A 17,395-nucleotide genomic window follows, 5' to 3' on the forward strand; every position below is an offset into this window, starting at 1 on the left:
AGCGGGACTGTCCTGCCAAAAGCAGGATGTCTGGTCACCCAATGGTTGTAGCAACCAAAAATACCTCCAGACGTCAAATACTCCTGGGCACAAGGAAGGGTGAACTGATTCTGACTGACAATCACTGATTTAGCAGAAGAGCCAAATGTGTTCAGAGATATTTGCAATATAGTCTAAAATGTTCCATAATTAATCAAAATAACACAAGGAAGGGGTGTGCTAAAGAGACAGAGAAAGGAGAGAGAGAGAGGGGTGGGGGACTCATGAATACTTTCACCTGCAGGAATTTACTGAGGGTATACAGAGGGCAACCCAGCCTGGGTCTTAGATAAAGAGCAGGTTTTATCATTTTCAGGAGACGACACAGCACTGCAAATAGTAAAAATGCAAAGATTGCTTTCTTTTTTCCCCAGGTTAGCACATTTCTAGTTTCTTTGATTATAAAAAACTTAATATACATAAATATTTCCCAGAAAGTTAGCATGGTGTGTGTAATGAATTCTTACAGTTCTATGTTACCTTGGCATCCTTTCTAAGAGAAGTTGGACTGTCACATACCAGAAGCAAGGCTCAGTCACCCTTGATACAGTTTCCAGTCACACACTCCCCCCAACTCTCAAGTTCCTCAATGTAGTCAATCCCAATATCTGTCTTTTCCAAATGCTAAGAGTACAATCTTAATTAGTCATAATAACCATCTCTCTCCTTTTCTCCCTGTCTGCACTGGCTGACCTCTGTGTGGCCTCCAGGTGTGCCATGGACCCCCCCAGGACCTGTAAGTAACAAAATCTTTATTTCCATCTTGTGTCTCTCCGAGCATTAAGGATCCCACAGTAGAAGTGTCACTGGAATATTTTCAGTTGAAAAGTAACAGCCACTCATTCATTCATCAAGCAATATTACTGTGTACTACTCGAGGGCTCAGGGCTTGGTTTCTGAGGACCTGAGACGAAAAAGATGCAAAGCCTGCACTTGAGGACGCGGAAGTGTAACGGAAAACATGCAGCGAACAATATTTTACAATTCCTTACCAACATTCTGGCTGAAGAGTATAAAATTCTAGAAAGTATCTGTTCCATGCTTTTACTAACTTGCCTGCTAGCTGACTTTGGAGCTCACAATCTATAGATTAGGCAGATATCTAAATAAACAGTTATAAGATTTAGTATTAAGTGCATTGGCAATGGCATGTAAGAACTATTGGTGACTCTGAAGAAGAGATGGCCGGCTTTGTCTGGAGACTTGGAATGTTTTATGAAGGGCCCGATACAGTTAAAAGTTCATTATTTGGAGAAGAGAAGACCAGTCGATGGAACAGCAAATGAGAAGATATAAAAGAAATTAGAAGAATGCTCAGGAAAGGGCGAAATTTCACTGTTTAGAGCCACAGGATTATTATTATGACTGGTACTCTTCCTACTCTCTGAATAGGTGAGAGCAGATAGCTCAGTTTTACAGACATTAATTGGGAAGTAACAACATTGGTGCAGTCTAGCCCCGTCCCTCCGAACACCCACGGCACACAGAGACACGCATTCCCTCTCTCTCACACACACACTTTTACGGACAAATAAATATATACAACTAAATGTTTCCTTCCCTCGAAAATGCTGGGTGACTGTCAGGTCTTTCCCCCACAGTCTTCAGGGCTTAGTCAGGGCCCCTAGTACCCGAACAGCACCGGTCGTGGGACACATTTGAAAGGCAAAGGAATTTCAACCTATTCAGCCTGGCAAAACACAGGCTCTTCCGGCAGGATGACAATTCTTGGAATTCGATTCTACCTCTGCTACCTTTTTCCCTGGACCACAGAGTATGCACCCCCAAAGTAACAGTGAGATCACGAAGGGTGCACCACTCACTTTAGCAGCGCTAAGGGCATGAGATTGTGAAAACTCATGCAAATGAATTCAAGAAAATGAATGCCGCTGGTTTGTCTACACGGTGCTGTGTGTGACACACTCATCTTTACCAAACTTGCATGCCCCTTACTGTACTGTTATGAGAATTAGTTGGATCCTGCAACGTATGTACAGAAGGGACTAATTAACAGCCATTCAGTATACCACACTGCGCGGCACACAGCAGAGAAAGCCTCCCAGAGCCACTGCCCACGTCCACAGTCAGAAGCCTGGGGCAGCTGGGCAACCCTTGTCCCTTCCTGCTTCTCTCTGCCCAAGCACTGCTGGAGGCTCTCAGCCCCCAGGGGTTTGCAGAACCAGTATTTTTGGAATCCTGCGAGTGTTTGCCTGTTACAAAAACTGAAGAAAGCAACCAGAGCTGGCCTTTTAAAATGCATAACTCTGGGTCTGCTGTGTTGAGCGAGGAGAAAGGGGTGGAGCTGCTTTGAAGGCCAAGGATTCAAGGTTACAGTCGTTCTTGACTGTGCTGACTCTATTAGAGAAAAGAACACAGTTCTGTGATGTGAAGAAGCATCCACAGGGTACCGATTGGACTAGGCTTGTTCCACGAGCCCAACTAAGAATTGCAGGAGGAGCCCAATCTTATGTTTATTCATCACTGGCAGATGCTAATACATTTCTGGATCGACATTTGGCAGAAATATGAATAAACACAGAGAATTCACAATCAGATATCAGAGCTAGAAGCTGAATACTACTGATGGATTGATTATGTTTTTGAGCTATTTAGATAATTGGACATACTAAGTACAGAGCTTTCTGCAATGATAATGGACCTGTCCCGTTGTGGTCTATTTAACAAACACTTGGACTATTTTTTTAAAGCTTGTTTACATTCCTGTACATCCTGGCTTTATTGATATTCTGTCCTTTGAATTACAGTGTCACCCTAGCAACGCTCTAGAGAAAGTTGAGGAGGGCATTATCACTGTTAACCCATGTTTTCAAAGTGAATAAAAGCAAACCCCATCTACGACGAGTCGGGAGTTGGTTTTTCTCATCAAAATACCCCCAAATAGGCACCCCAATCTGGTGGTTAGCCAAAGACAGGGGGTGGCAGGGAGAGGGATGTCTGTATCTCCTGATCCTAAACAAATGTTTCTTTCTGTATACATTTTTTACTACAGGTCTCTCTGCCTGACACGCTGGTCCCCAGATCTCGCTGGGCTTCACTTCTTGTCCCTGAGGTCTCAGCTCAAAGGTCCCGTCTCAGCAAGTCACACCTCTGTCTCCTGTAGGTTGCAGCTATGTCTTTGAATGGCTTGACAGCACTACTTGAGTTGTTATTTCTTTATCGTTCATTTCCATCATGATATTAGGTGAACTCTGTGAGAGCAGCAGGGATCACGACCATCTTTTTCAATATTATGTTCCCAGATCCCATTCCTGGGCCTGAGAAGTGGTTCGTGTCTAATAACTGTGCTTAGAATACATGTGCTTTTAGGACTCTAAGACTCTAAACAGAACCAGGCTCTGGCTGCAAAATATGCTGCTCCAAGACGGGTCCAGGCTCCGTGGGGGCTTTTCATTCTATTCGCAGCATCAGCGTCCATGTTGCCTGAGTATCAGACACGCAGCTCGTACAGGAACCTGCAGATGATGCTTATTTTCCATTTTAGTATTCTCACAGATTCATGGATATCATTTCTTAACTAAATAAAACATTCTTCTCTAAATATCATGCAGGTGAAACATGTTCTTTCTTTTCCCTGAAATGGTACCCAGGCACCCCATGAATTGTAGTCAAACTTACACGGGTTTTTGTAGGAAAAATGGAAACGACGCTAGGTCAGGGATACATTTATAATTTTATTTACTTTCAAGTTACAAAGCTTGACATTTCCAGTCTTTATACACGTGGGGAATCCCATTTAATTATCAGACAGCTCTAAGCAGTTTTCTCTCCTGGGGTATTGATGTAACAGTTGAATTCAAACTCTGGGTGACTTCCCTGTAATTCATAAGCTGCTTTATGAACTTGATAACGGCTTATAGCTTACATATTAGAGGTTGTAAATAACAAGAATGGTGAGATTATTCAGCCTTTATTCCTTGATATATTTGTAACATTGTTTTGGTTTTTGATCTCATGAAACTTTCAAGAGCCTAGTCCTCTGAAGTGGTAGCGCCATTAGTGATTTCCTGATCCAGTAGGCATAGAGTGGTTGGCCTCTCTGCACCAATTCCATTTTGAATTTGTGGCCCTTAGGCATTTTTTGAACTCAGTTTATTTTTCAATTTCTCATACAAAAATAAAATAATGGGAGAAGGCAAAACAGTGTCAGTGTTGTTTGAAGTAAGATGGCAAATCCCCTGAGCACTTACTTCTTTTGTTTTGTTGGTAAATAATCAATCTATGAAAATTATGTGTGGATTTGGGGTTGCAGGACGGCGATCTCATAACCTCTGTGCTTCTTAGACCTTAGATTCGGTGCCACAGCTCGGGTCTATCTTTGTTATGGTGTTAAGAGGTGATTTTTCAGAATTTTTATTTCTTTCTTTCTTGTTCTTAGTAAAGAAGAGAAAAAAAGAAAGAAAATCAAAAATTTCTACTGGTTATTACTGACAACTTGGAAACTGACCCTGAGGAAGATACGGGGCAGGGAGGGTGTGTTGGACATGAGAAACATTAGCCTGGTTTCTGTTTAGTACTGGCTTCCTTATTTGAATATGGGAAGTGATGTGAATATGGGAGAGAGAACCGATCAGAAGGTGGTAGTCACAAAACCCGGGGAAGTTTAAAAATAGTGTCTGCAAAAAAGCATATCCTGCTGTTCCCAAGAATGCATGTTGATGTGAAGTGGCTTGTTATAAGTTTATTTGGGGTGTGAATAGATGGACTCTGTGGGAGCAAGTCTGTGCTAAAACCTAGAGGGTCAATCTCAATTTCATCATGTGAAAATTGGGGGGAGGGTAATAAATATATCCGTCTCCCAATATTGATTGGAGGATGAAAAGATGCAATATATGTAAAATCCTTAATACAGTGCCTGGCACAGTTAAGAACCTACTATGGCCGATTATAATCAGACAGTTCTAAGCAATTCTGAAAGCCCCATCTGCAACCTGGATCTAATGCTCAGGATTACCACTGTCCTACTGTTCAATTAGATTACCCCTCCTTTACAAGGAAATCTATTTGTTTATTTTTTTGTGTTTGGGTAAACTGCCCCATCTTAAAAGAAAATGGAATCACCGGAAGAAATTATGGATTTGATAATTGTGTTATTTTCCTTGAACATATGTTTTACCCAGAGAAAACAACATCAAAAAACAACAGAGAAAAAAATATAGATATAAGCTCTGAACCAAAAACTCGCAAATAAGAATATCTGAGTTAAACTTGGAGGAGTCATCCTGACTTATTTCATTTAATAAACTTATTTTTTCCTCTTTCCCCTAAACATCTGAACTTTGTGTTGGGCTTACACATGAATCAATAGACGATGAATGAAATATTAGTTTCATCTTTTCACCAAACTTTCTCATTTAACAGTGTTTTCAAGGAATCATTTCTAAAATTACATTTTTAAGGCAATTTTCTCCCTTGTATTATGTTTTTGAAGTTCATTGTTCTTGGGAGGTGAAAGATTCCAAATGCTATAAAGCAAAATGTCACACTGCAAGTTGTAGGCAAGGGTAATAAACTTGACTTTTCCTTGTAGTGCATTTCAATTAGGTACTTTGGTACCTGGGGCATAAGGATTACCGCACTGCCTTTTACTAGCACAACTGTCGAATCTTGCAAGTGTTGGATCGTGTGGATACGAGCAGTTAAAGACACAAATGATAAATACAAATGTGTGTTCTTCAAGAAAGCAAATTATATGGATGGGTAACGTCTTAACTTAAATTCTGACAATCTTACGAAAAATCCAAAATGTTTGATTTTTCCTACATACTTTCCCTCATCCTCATTATGTGAATTAAAGTCTGTTTTATTCTGCTATTAATACAGATGAAAAACAAGGACTTCATTGTGAAGTGCCTATATTAGCAAAGCCATCAACTGTCACAAAGTTGTTCATAGAAATAAGTGGTGATTTATCAGTAACGTTAACTTGTTTAGTGACAATGTTGCTTTCAGACAGTATTTCTATTGGCAAAGGCCAAGATAATCTATTAGTGTGAAATCAGGGCACGAGAAAACATCTAGGGGACCTACAAGACCTTCCAATGGGAGAATCACAGAATGCTACTCAATGATACTCTGGACAAAGAACGTCAATTCACTAACTGATGAACACAAGCTCGTATAAAAAACTTACTTGTAAAGTACAAAATTCCATGAGCAAAGCAGCTTTAATAGAAATCGAAAAAAAAAAAAAGTTCATCTTATGATTTACATGAGGGATTAATAATAAAAAAATCTCTTTTCAAAAGATGAAGCATCTGATGTAATTTTGTACCTCAGGATTAGAAGATAAAATACACAATGAAAATTCATTTAAAAATTCGCTTACATAAGGTGGTTCACAATCGTGTAATACTTTCCAATCCATGTAATTGCAACATCAGAAATATAAAGCTTGCAAGTCTCAAATATTAAAAGCATAGAAGATTCAGGGGCCTACTGTATACTTGTCAAATAAATATAAATATAAATATATATATATATGGTATTAAAGTTGTAGAAACTTAGAGAAGGTACTTTATTGCGTGTATGTAAAAATACTAATTCATTTCTCTGACCCTGCTAAATGACTAAATAATATTCTGCCTATATACAGAAAGGAGGACAAAGCTGTCCATGACTTGCTTCTGCTTTTAGATATACCATTAATATGTTTATCAGATTCTCCAGACCTCTAAGTTCAGGTCAGAGAAGTTAACTTAGAATAAATTTAATGAGCTGGATTCACATAGCAGTTCCTCAGCTCTCACAGCACTTTTACCAGGCAATATTTTTTTTGTTTCATCTTGAAAACAACCTTATGAAATAGCTGGCACTAACATGAGCAATACCATTTAAATAACTGAAAGAAATGAACTTCCTAGACCGCAATGACTTTGCCAAGGCCATAGAACCAGCAAGAGGCAGAACTTTCCCCCTGAATGCTTGAAACACCCATCTATGCACAAGTCATTAAAGCAAACCTATGAGATTCGGAGCTGAGCTCCTTCTCGCTTTTCCGGAGCCTCCATTTGGAATGTTGTTGCATTGATATACGTGGGCATGTTAAAATGCTTGATTTTTATACCAAATTAATTTCTTTTTTTGTAGAACTTTCAATGAATATTGTATGAACCTGAGGCAAAGATGCAGAATCAGTTTTGAGATTATTTTGCATAACATATTTGCACAACGTAAGTAATACTACCCAGAAGGGAAAAGAGCACTGGAGAACGTGGTGTGCTACCTTTCACGATTTCAGCTTCTGTCTGTTCTCTGTGTCATGTACAACCAGCAAAGCCATCTTTTAAAATTTAAATGGCCCGTACACATTAGCTGAAGGAGTGATGAATTCTATTTTGAAAAAAGTACAGTGGGTTTCAAATGCCACTTCTGAACCATTCCTTAATTGCTTATCCAAGAAAAGATTCAATTGAAAAAAAAAAGGGATAAATTTAAAATTGAATAGCTGCAGAATACTTAGATAGGTAGGTGATACTGAATAGAAATTTCTTTTTGAAAATATAAAGGTGCCTAATTGTATTAACTAGGAGTTTCTATGAAAAAAGAAGAAAAGGCTTATCAATTTTTGGCATCTAGAGAAAAAAATTTTCCTTGGGGCAGATTCTGCCTTTCTTATGCAAAATAGTGGGCCTTAAGGAAGTCAGTAGGAGGGAGGTTTTCCTTCCAGAGCCAGGCCATCCTGGTCTTTGCTCTGCTTAAAGAATTTTTGTTCATTAATTGGATATCTCTACTGTCATTACTAACCTAAGGAGGGACCCACCAAGTGGTTGAACAACTGTGGCTAGCCTAAGTTCTCATAGTCCCCATACTCTTCCTGCATAGAACTTACATAACCCAATTTCTATGTCCTAGTTAATTGCAGATTTGTCTGTTTCTGGTTGAGATGTCCGTCTGACCATGATAGCCTCCTCTAGCACTCAAACATCTAGTCAGTGAATGATGTGAATCACCATAACAAATGCCTACAGAATATCTGGTTTCTGTTTATTTTTGTTTATTTTTATTTTTTAAACCACAGCATTTTTTTGAGACAGAGTCTCATTTTGTCACCTTCAATAGAGTGCTGTAGCGTCGTAGCTCACAGCAACCTCTAACTCTTGGCTCAAGCGATCCTCTTGCCTCAGCCTCTCCAGTACCTGGAACTACTAGCATCTGCCATAATGCCCAGCTGTTTTTAGAGGTGGGGGTCTAGGTCTTCCTCAGGCTGGTCTTGAACCTATGAGCTCAGGGCAATCCACCTGCCTTGGCCTCCCAGAATGCTAGGATTATTGGCCTGAGCCGCCATCGTGTTGCCTGGCAACAACGTGAGAGACAATTAGTTTCTCTCACAATTCTGGAGGCTAGAAATCTGAGATCAAAGTGTTAGCAACCTTAGTTTCTTCTCTGGCCTCACTTCTTGGTTTGAGGAGGGCTGTCTTCCACCTGTGCCTTCCTTTGGCCTTCCTTATGTATGCCTACGGTTTCTAACTGAAAAAACAGAGTCTCACTCTGTTGCCCTGGCGAGGTGTGGTAACTGAGAAAGTACAAAAAGTGAAATAATCACCTCCTTTGGTCTGTGTTATGCATAGTTCACTACAGGCTAAGTAGACTCAGTGGTGAGGAACGTGTCACGGGGTCAATCTAGCTCACAACAACCTCAAACTCCTAGGTTCAAGCAATTCTCCTGCCTCAGCCTCCCAAGCAGCTGGGACTAGAGGCATCCATTACAACATCTGGCTAATTTTTACATTTTTACTAGAGATGGGGTTTTGCTCTTGCTCGGGCTGGTCTCAAATTCCCAAACTCAAGAGATCCTCCTGCCTTGGCCTCCCAGAGTGCTAAGATTACAGGTGTGAGCTACCACACCCGGCCTGAATTAAAATCTCTGTAAAACTTGTAATTCTCTTCTTTCAGTCATCAGAACTACTATGGCTGCCTTCTCCTTGTCTTTTTCATCCCTTTTTCCCGGCCTACGAATGGTCATTCCTCACATTATAGATATACTTTAACTATTCCTTGTGAGGCCTTTAACAGAGTACCTTGTAATCCCCAAATTATCCTCTTCAAGTCTGAGGTTAATTTTCTTTTTTTTTAAATCATGAACTACCCTGAACTAGACACTTGCCCCCTCAGTACAAACCTGGTCTTAAAATGTTTCCCGGGGTCATCAGCACAGCCCAGAATATTGTTTAAAATCGTCCATGCCCCCTGCAACATGGTCAGGGGCATCTTAGCTTCTAATTCCCATTCAGCCCATTCTTCACCACTGAGTGCAACTTAAGCCTGTAGTGAACTGTGCGTAAGAGACCAAAGGAGGTGATTATTTCATTTTATGTACTTTCTCAATTACTATCCTCCCCGCAGAGGCAGGACTACTGTTCTCTGAACTAAAAAAGGCAATGTCTTTATGTCCCATGATTTAGAAATCTGGTCACCCACAATGCTGAACTGCACTGACTTGACCATTCAGGAGGAACATCTTTGCCAACTTGATGGTGTGGTCTCAGAGTCAGTGAGATGGACAAGGGTGAGTATTATCTTTTGATCAGAAAGGAAAAAAAGAGAGAGAGAAAGAGAGAGAGACAGCCTTTTCTCCTTCACTTAAACTCTACCTACCACATACTCTGGAGAGAGTGACCTTGCAGCTGAAAAGGAATTTGGGGGAAATATCCATGCCTGGAAGTCTGGAATTTTGGATGAGCACAGGGGCACCATCATTCAGTATTAGTAACAGCCTCACACATTGATCTCCTACTGTGCATCACTGACACGATATGCGTATGTACGTGTGTGCCTGTGTGTATATGGAATAACTCTTTCGATTTAATCCTTTAAAATAAGCCTCAGAAGGAACATTATAAAGATAGGAGACATTACATTTCTTGAGCCCACAAAGATTGAAAATACTAGTGCTGAGAGAGCTGGGATTAGAACCTATGTCTGAATTGTCCCAGACCTTGTTCCTCTTGATTTTTCATACCGGTGCTTTGTCTCCAAGAGCAGTTATTTCTACAGATACAAAAAAAAACAAAAAAAACAAAAACAAAAAAACCTCACACAATGCACATAATAAGCAAGGATAAATATCGCTGCTACTTCCTAGCTGGGTATCAGGGTAGTTTACATATCTTTTACTTTGTGAATCCCTTGGGTTAGGGAAAGACTATTGTGCAGAGGATCTCAAGAAGCTGAGGCTGTGAGTGCCTGTGATGAGAACTGAGTGGTGCAGTACTGAAGGGTCACAGTATCAAGGATGTCCAGCATTTCTTGGCCACTTACTTTGCGTCTTAATCATAAATGCTTTGTGTGACTCTTGCCATTCATTGGTGGTCCAGATCAGAAGACTTTCTTTTAACAAATATTAACAAATATTAAGTACCTGGTATGCTCCTGTACTCCTCTAAGGGTCAGGAAAACAGGATGAAAAAGCAGGAAGAGGCCTGGCTTGCCTTCCAAGTGAGGGAGATGGAAAATAACCCAGTAAGTCAAATTAAGTCCATCTGATCACTTGCAACCTGATCTGGGTACTGAGAGAAATTCAACAAGGTGATGGTCTAGGCAATACCTGTGAGGAAACTAGTTAGACGAGCAGTCTGAAAAAAAGCTTCTTACAGTGACACCTTGCAGTCGGTGCCCTTAGGACTTCAACACCCCAGTAGCTTTAGTGTCCACCATAATGTAAATCCCGACTAGACCTTGTGTGTTGTCCCTGGTAACTGCTCATTTCCGGCCCAGAGCCCCTTGGTCTTACAGTAATCATTACCAACAACATAGTGTTTCTTTGTCCAGCAGAAAGAGAGACAACCCTAGGGTCATCAGCAAAAACCTACGAGTTTGTTTTGCAGAAGGAATGAATTCCTTTGAGGAAGTTAGCTGCTGACACTCAGAAACATGATTGCTGACAACACCATCTGAGATTGAAGAAGCAGACTTCACCCTCAATTCTCGGAAACCCTCCTTACTCCCTAGCCACATAAACCTCCCTATTGCGTCTCTTGGGGAAAACGGATCTATGGGGTCTTACTCTCCCTTCTTCTTACTCTGGCCAAACTGAATAAACCTGTATCTCTCAGGACCAGGGCCACAGTGTTTGACTTCTGCTGTGCATCTGATACATGAGCCTGCCTTTGAGGGCTCCACAATAATCTGAGCTAAGTCAGAAAGCCAGAAGGCACCAGCTACAAGAAGAAGAGAGGAGAGGATTTCAGGCACAAAATTGTATGGGAAGAATGGGTTTGGTGTGCTAGAAAACAGGAGAGAAAACCAACAATACAGTCAGAGTCAGACCTGGGAGGGGAGGAGAGAGCCAGGCCCACATGGTTCTGTGGCCTTATAGACCTGGATGAGAATTTAGTCCACCCTGAGTGATGGGAAATCCTCAGAGGCCTGCCAGGTAGGCGACATGTTCATTTTCCATTCCCAATGAACATTCTGGCTGCCCAGCACTGTCAGGGCAGGAAAGGGGAAAATGAAAGCAGGGGATGGGGCAAAAAAGCAAAGATTCCTCTGAGAAGATGATGCTTTGTCTTGGGGAAGCACCTTGAAAGCAAGTACTGTTGTTATTCTCATGTTATACAAGAGCACATTGGGACTTGGAGTGATTTAGTGATTTGCCCAAAGTCCCATAGGTACAGGTTGGGGAATTGAGATTAGAACCTCATCAGTCTGACTCCGGAAACCCAGCTATTAGCTACTATGCTATCACTCTACAAAGCATGGAAAGAGCTATTTCAGTTTCTTGGGTGTCCTTTGTACCAAGAACCCTATCAGACTACGCAAAGGAGGGGATGCCCATAGCAGTAGTTTCAGCGTCTACCAGGTGATAGATGTTAACCATACATACGAACATTATGCCCATTTACTGCTCAATGAATCAACTTAAAACAATTTCAACTGCACAGAAATTGTTTTGCTGATGTATTCCCCTTTCATAGAAGCTTCTTTTTACCCAGAAAAAAGGTAATCTGATCTTTCAGGTCAGCATATATATTTGTTCTTCGGATCCACTGACCATTTTGGTGACTAGAAAGTGAGGTACTGCTCACGCACCACCAGCACAATTACAGAAAAGCCTCAATAAAATGGCTCTGAAAGGTCTTAAGTGTACAGAGAAAAAAAGGAATTGACTCTGAAAACATGAGCTTTCACCACGTGACCCAGCTCTCATCACTCACGCTGATGGAGGCTTCCAACCCCCAAATTCATATTCTTCATTTCCTGTGCAGTGGCCCTCAATCTCCCAGCCTCCTGGTCTTCTGTGTCATAGCCCCGTAAACCTTGGCGGCCAGAGCTGGCTGCATAAGGCATTGACCTCTACTGTTCTTTTAACCAATCTCTCTATCATTCTTCTAAGTGAATGATTCCTTTCCGCAAATAAGGGCTTACTCTAAGCCTCCAAAAAACAGTTAATGCTGGTGATTAATTCCCCCTTCCTACATACTCACTTCAAAGACGCTTGCCCTTAGTGGGCTCTGTAGTTTATTATCTCTCCTTTTGAAGCTAGCAAAGTTTAGTTTGCTTTAAGATAATAGTTCCCTCTCTTGAATATTAATGAAGAATCTCAAGTTGGAAACACATTAGGGTAAGCGACATAAAAAGCAATCAAGGAAGTACAACATCCCCGACTCTATTCCAACACATTGTTTGAACTAGGAGGTATTTATTTACTGGAGTGCCCACTATGTGCTCATCTCTCCAAAGTATATGAAATGCAATTTTTAAAAATCTCATTTACAGTTAAGCATTAGAATTGAGAATTGAACTGGTAGTTAAATTCACTTTATAGTAAGGGCCAACCGCAGGGTGTTGTAAACAATGGCGTCCTTCAGTAGGGAGAACGCCTGATGGAGTTGAGACGGGATGGGCACTGCCCAGGAGGACAGGAAAGAGGCATGTGCTGGTAACTGTTCTCCTGATGCAGTATCTCCCTTCTCTATTTGGAAATAGAAATCCCAGATAAAGACAGTATTTTCTTTAAAGTTAGGTCATGTGCCTATGGCTTGGTGACTGCGAAGGGAGGTATGCAACTTTCAGACCAAGTTTCCAAAGGGAGTTGTCCTTGAATAAGAGCTCCCTCAGAACTTCCACTGCTTGAACCACCCACTTGTCTCCAGACTGCTGCACGAGAGGTAAAGAAGACTCCTAGAATGTTAGAGCCACTGAATTTATGTGCCTCTTGTTTATATTGACTTAGGCTGTACTATAACTAATAAAGAGATATGGCAATGAGACATTTAGCTAATGCTCATTGGTTTGTGTTTAGACAACTAAGAGGGATGTGTGAGTTGATGCCAAGAGTTAGGAATACTCAAGCTGACACAGAAGCCAAACTCAAGGTGAAATATAAACCCAATAGCCTAAAAAGCTACCCAAGAAAAGTTTCTTGGGTTAGGACTGGTAGAATCAGAGCAATTTCTTAGAATGGGTAATTCATCTAACAAATCTTTGTTGGAGTTTTACTACATGCAGGCTTGTTGAGATTTAATCTGATTGTGGCCACCCAGAATGGAAAGAAACTCCTGCAATAAAATCTTCATGTCTGAACACAGTGAATGGGCCTGCATAAATTTGAGGGCCTTGTAATTGAAAAATTATAATAAAACCCATTTAAAGAGTATTCTTGTTTATTTTAACCTAAAATATTGTTCTCAATGATTTATAACTGAATACAATTGATGCTCTCTGAAGGTACGTCATACTTTTACAGTGTCCAGTCCTTCTTGGCACATTTTCCTGTGTCCTGGTCACTGAGAGACCAGTTTCTATGTTGAAGTCAAATGTGAGGTGCAGGCAGGCCTTTTGGGAAAGATGAGGTCTCTCCATGCCATCTCAGACGACATGCTGAGACCACTTTGCCTCTGTGGCTCTGAATCTTATTTTCACAGTATTTAGTCCACACGCCTTTGCTGGAGTTTCCACAACTGCTGTGGCAGCAAAATGCCTTAATAGGAGAAGGTGAACCCACCACCACTCCTGCTGCTTTCCTAGCGAGGCTAGTGTCCTAGCAGATCATTTGGAAGCAAGACAGTTAGATGTTATAGTGGCTTAAGGTTTTCCCCCCAAATTCAAGTCCTCCCAGAACCTCAGAGTGGGACCTTATTTGGAAACAGGATCTTTGCAGATGTAATCAGTTAAAATAAAGACATTTCATCTACCAGAGTAGTGGGGACCCTAAAGCCAATGACCAGCATCTTTGTAAGAAAAGCAGAAGAACCAGAGAGCTACACAGACACACGGAGACAGAGACAAAAATACAGAGGTGGAAACTGGAGTGATGCGTCTCCAGGCCTGAGAACGCCAAGGTTGGAGGGAGCCACCAAAAGTCAGGAAAGGGGAGGTAAGGATTCTTCCCTGGAGACTTCAGAGGAAATACAGCTCTGCTCACATCCTGACTTCAGATTTCTAGCCTCCAGCACCGGGAGACAATACATTTCTGTTGTTTGAGTGGCAATCTGTTACAACAGCGCTGAGAAACAAATACAACTCAGTAGTAAGAGGGATGGGCCGGAAGTCTGCTAATAAACATCCCAGTGGCACTTTAGGGAGAAGGCTGTGTGGGGTTGGACACTGCAACAGAAATGGGAATGAAGAAGTTAATTACTAGCAACAGCACAGACATTTTTAATTAACCAAAATAAATAAAGGGTTACTGGGGAAGAAGAAGAAGAGAAAACAGAAGGGACAGGGGTGGGATGGAGAATTTTGAACTGAGAATTTTTAAAAACTCACTCTAATGATCTGCAGCCTCTGTCTCTGGGGGAGAGTTCAGATGGCGCACGAGCATCGCAGGGGAGAATTCAGATGGTGCACATGCAATGCAGGGGAGAATTCAGATGGCGCACACGCAATGCAGGGGAGAATTCAGATGGCGTACATGCATCGCAGAAGTAGGAAGCTGGGCTCATTCTGAGCTGCAAGGTTCAGGTGGGCGTCTAAGAGCTATTATACTCCTGGTCTACTTTAGCTTCGTTTTAAACCAAGTTTAAAGACTAAGGTCTTTCAAAGGATTCAGGCAGATAGCATTTTTTAAGGCACTCAAGCATATTAAAAAAAAAAAAAGAAATGACAAAAAAAACTTTTTTAATGGTTGCTTTTTATAATTTTAACAGACTGTGTATTTGGACGACTGCATTTGAAAATAGCATCACTTGTCTAAATATGAAGTTTTAAAGAACGGTAGCTGCAGGTTAAATATCCTGCCATGGGCAGTGGCTACAGGTAGCCTCACCCCCGCCATGGGCCCTGTCCTGCAGCCTTCTCCCTTAGCAAAGTTAAGGTCAGAACCAAGGTGTCGTCTTTCTCTTCCATCCTTCTTTTAACTAGGCTCCAAAATGAGACTTGAATAGAAAGAGAAGGAAATTTGGCTACTATTTATATGTATGGAACAGGCTCCTTTTTTCTGGGTTCCTTCCTAGAACTGTAACTTCAGTTGGCAGTTAGAGGTCAAGCCACGGTGACCCTAAATAAGTATTTTTTTTTTAAATAGCTCAACTTGATCAAACACACACACATAAAATGTGTTTTGGTGCCAAAAAGTGACAGCAATATTTTCCCAGGATGGAAATGTGTTTTTAGCCAACAGCCAAATGGAAACCTGTATTAGCAGATAAAGGACTAATCATCTCGACTCTAGGACAGCTGTTTTTGTCAAAGACAAATTCCTAAATAAACAGAGTTCAGGGGTGTACTCACAAACAGTCTATTCAGATGAGAAAACCAATCACAAGAGATCTTTCAGGAAAATAGGCAGTGTCTGGCTAAGCCAGCTCCAGGCCTCTGCCTACCTGCAAAGTGAACCATTTGTCATCCCCCTGAGAAGGTACAATCTTCAGCTGGGGGCAGGGGTCACTGGCAGTGCTGTGTGATGGAGGCACACGCTCATGGCTATGTGCACTCGCTACCGGGGCTGGGAATGAAAGGGCAGAGCCACCTCAGCATTATCATTCCTGCGACCTTCAGGAGCCCAGCAGTCCCAGCAGGGGAAAAAACAGCGGGGGAAGAAAAGGGAAAATTAAAATGTTAAAAACTATATTATAGCTCGTTTGTGACCTTTAACAAAAAATTAAGACTCGAGAACGGTAGGTGAGAGTGGATACAACAAAGTCTGATGGCTGTGAAGTTACAGTCTTTTTTTCTTTTTTTTTTTCTAAGTGACTTTCTACCCAAATCTTCAACAATAAGCAGACCCTGCGTGTTTCTTGCTGGCTGACGGCAAAGAAAATTCAAAATTTTGATCAGTGTTTAAGTATCGAAAGGAATGGGCCTTGAGTTTCTGAGCATTCCTCTCTGCTGTAAGCTATATGCAGGGTTTGTCAAAAGAGTCAGTTCCTAGTAATAAGGCAACGCAAAAGGCTGCAGACGTAAAGTTAGGCAACGCTATTCTGTGGCCTTAAACTTCCATGTTAAAGGAAGTTAAACTTGGTTTGCTGAGAGACTGTGGCATCACAAGCACACATTTGAAGCCACCAGTGTTATCGTAAGAGTACTTCAAGAAAATCTGCGTTAGAAATGATGACAGGTGTCAATATATTCCAACTACCGAGAGCATTCAGATTTAAAAACCGAGACATGGTTGTTGTTAGAGCCGTCTGCTGAACCCTAAAGACATTATGGGTGCTGTGTAGAGGATAAAAGGATTTTGTTGTCCCTAACCAAGGGACCCTTAGGTTTTCTAGGTGTCTTTATCCTTGACAATGAACAAACCAGCTAACATACAAATCCACCCAGGATATTATAACAATTAAGTATTTCTTCTGCTCTAAAGAAAATAAATGATTTTTCTACTTGGCGAAAGGGAAAAAATGGAAGTTTTTTTTTTTTTCCACTTTCCTGAACATCTTTGGGTAATCAATGTTCATCTCATGCTGCTTATTCACAAATGTTTTCTTATCACTTTTTACTCACTAAAGGGTGTTTTATTAGCTTACTGATATTTGTAAACAGCCAGTTAATTTCTACTTTTTTTTACAGATTGGATCATCACAAACAAATCTATTTACCCTCTAGGCTTAAACTCGGGGCAAATGTAATTTTAGAAGAATACTTTTGGAAGCTGCGCTGACCACACGTAAGATACATCATTAAAGGTCGGTCAGAATTCATCTGGCGATTACGGCGTGTCAGAAGTTATTTTGCAGAAGCTGCCGAATATGTTTGCGATCTGATTTTGTGGAGTATCTATTACAAATGAGAAAAAACCTCAGTGGTTTTTGCAGAATCCCATTTTCTTAATAGGAAATTGATGAATGACAGCAGCTGGCAGGAAGAAAAAAGCATATGGTCCAACTAACTGTTTCTATAGAGGTTAAAAACAGCTTTGGAATTTCTCTAGTTGCCGTTTTGATTGACAGACCATCAA

The sequence above is a fragment of the Otolemur garnettii genome, unplaced genomic scaffold (assembly GCF_000181295.1).
Source record: "Otolemur garnettii isolate 467f Iridium unplaced genomic scaffold, OtoGar3 scaffold00003, whole genome shotgun sequence".
In the NCBI taxonomy this organism is placed as follows: domain Eukaryota; kingdom Metazoa; phylum Chordata; class Mammalia; order Primates; family Galagidae; genus Otolemur; species Otolemur garnettii.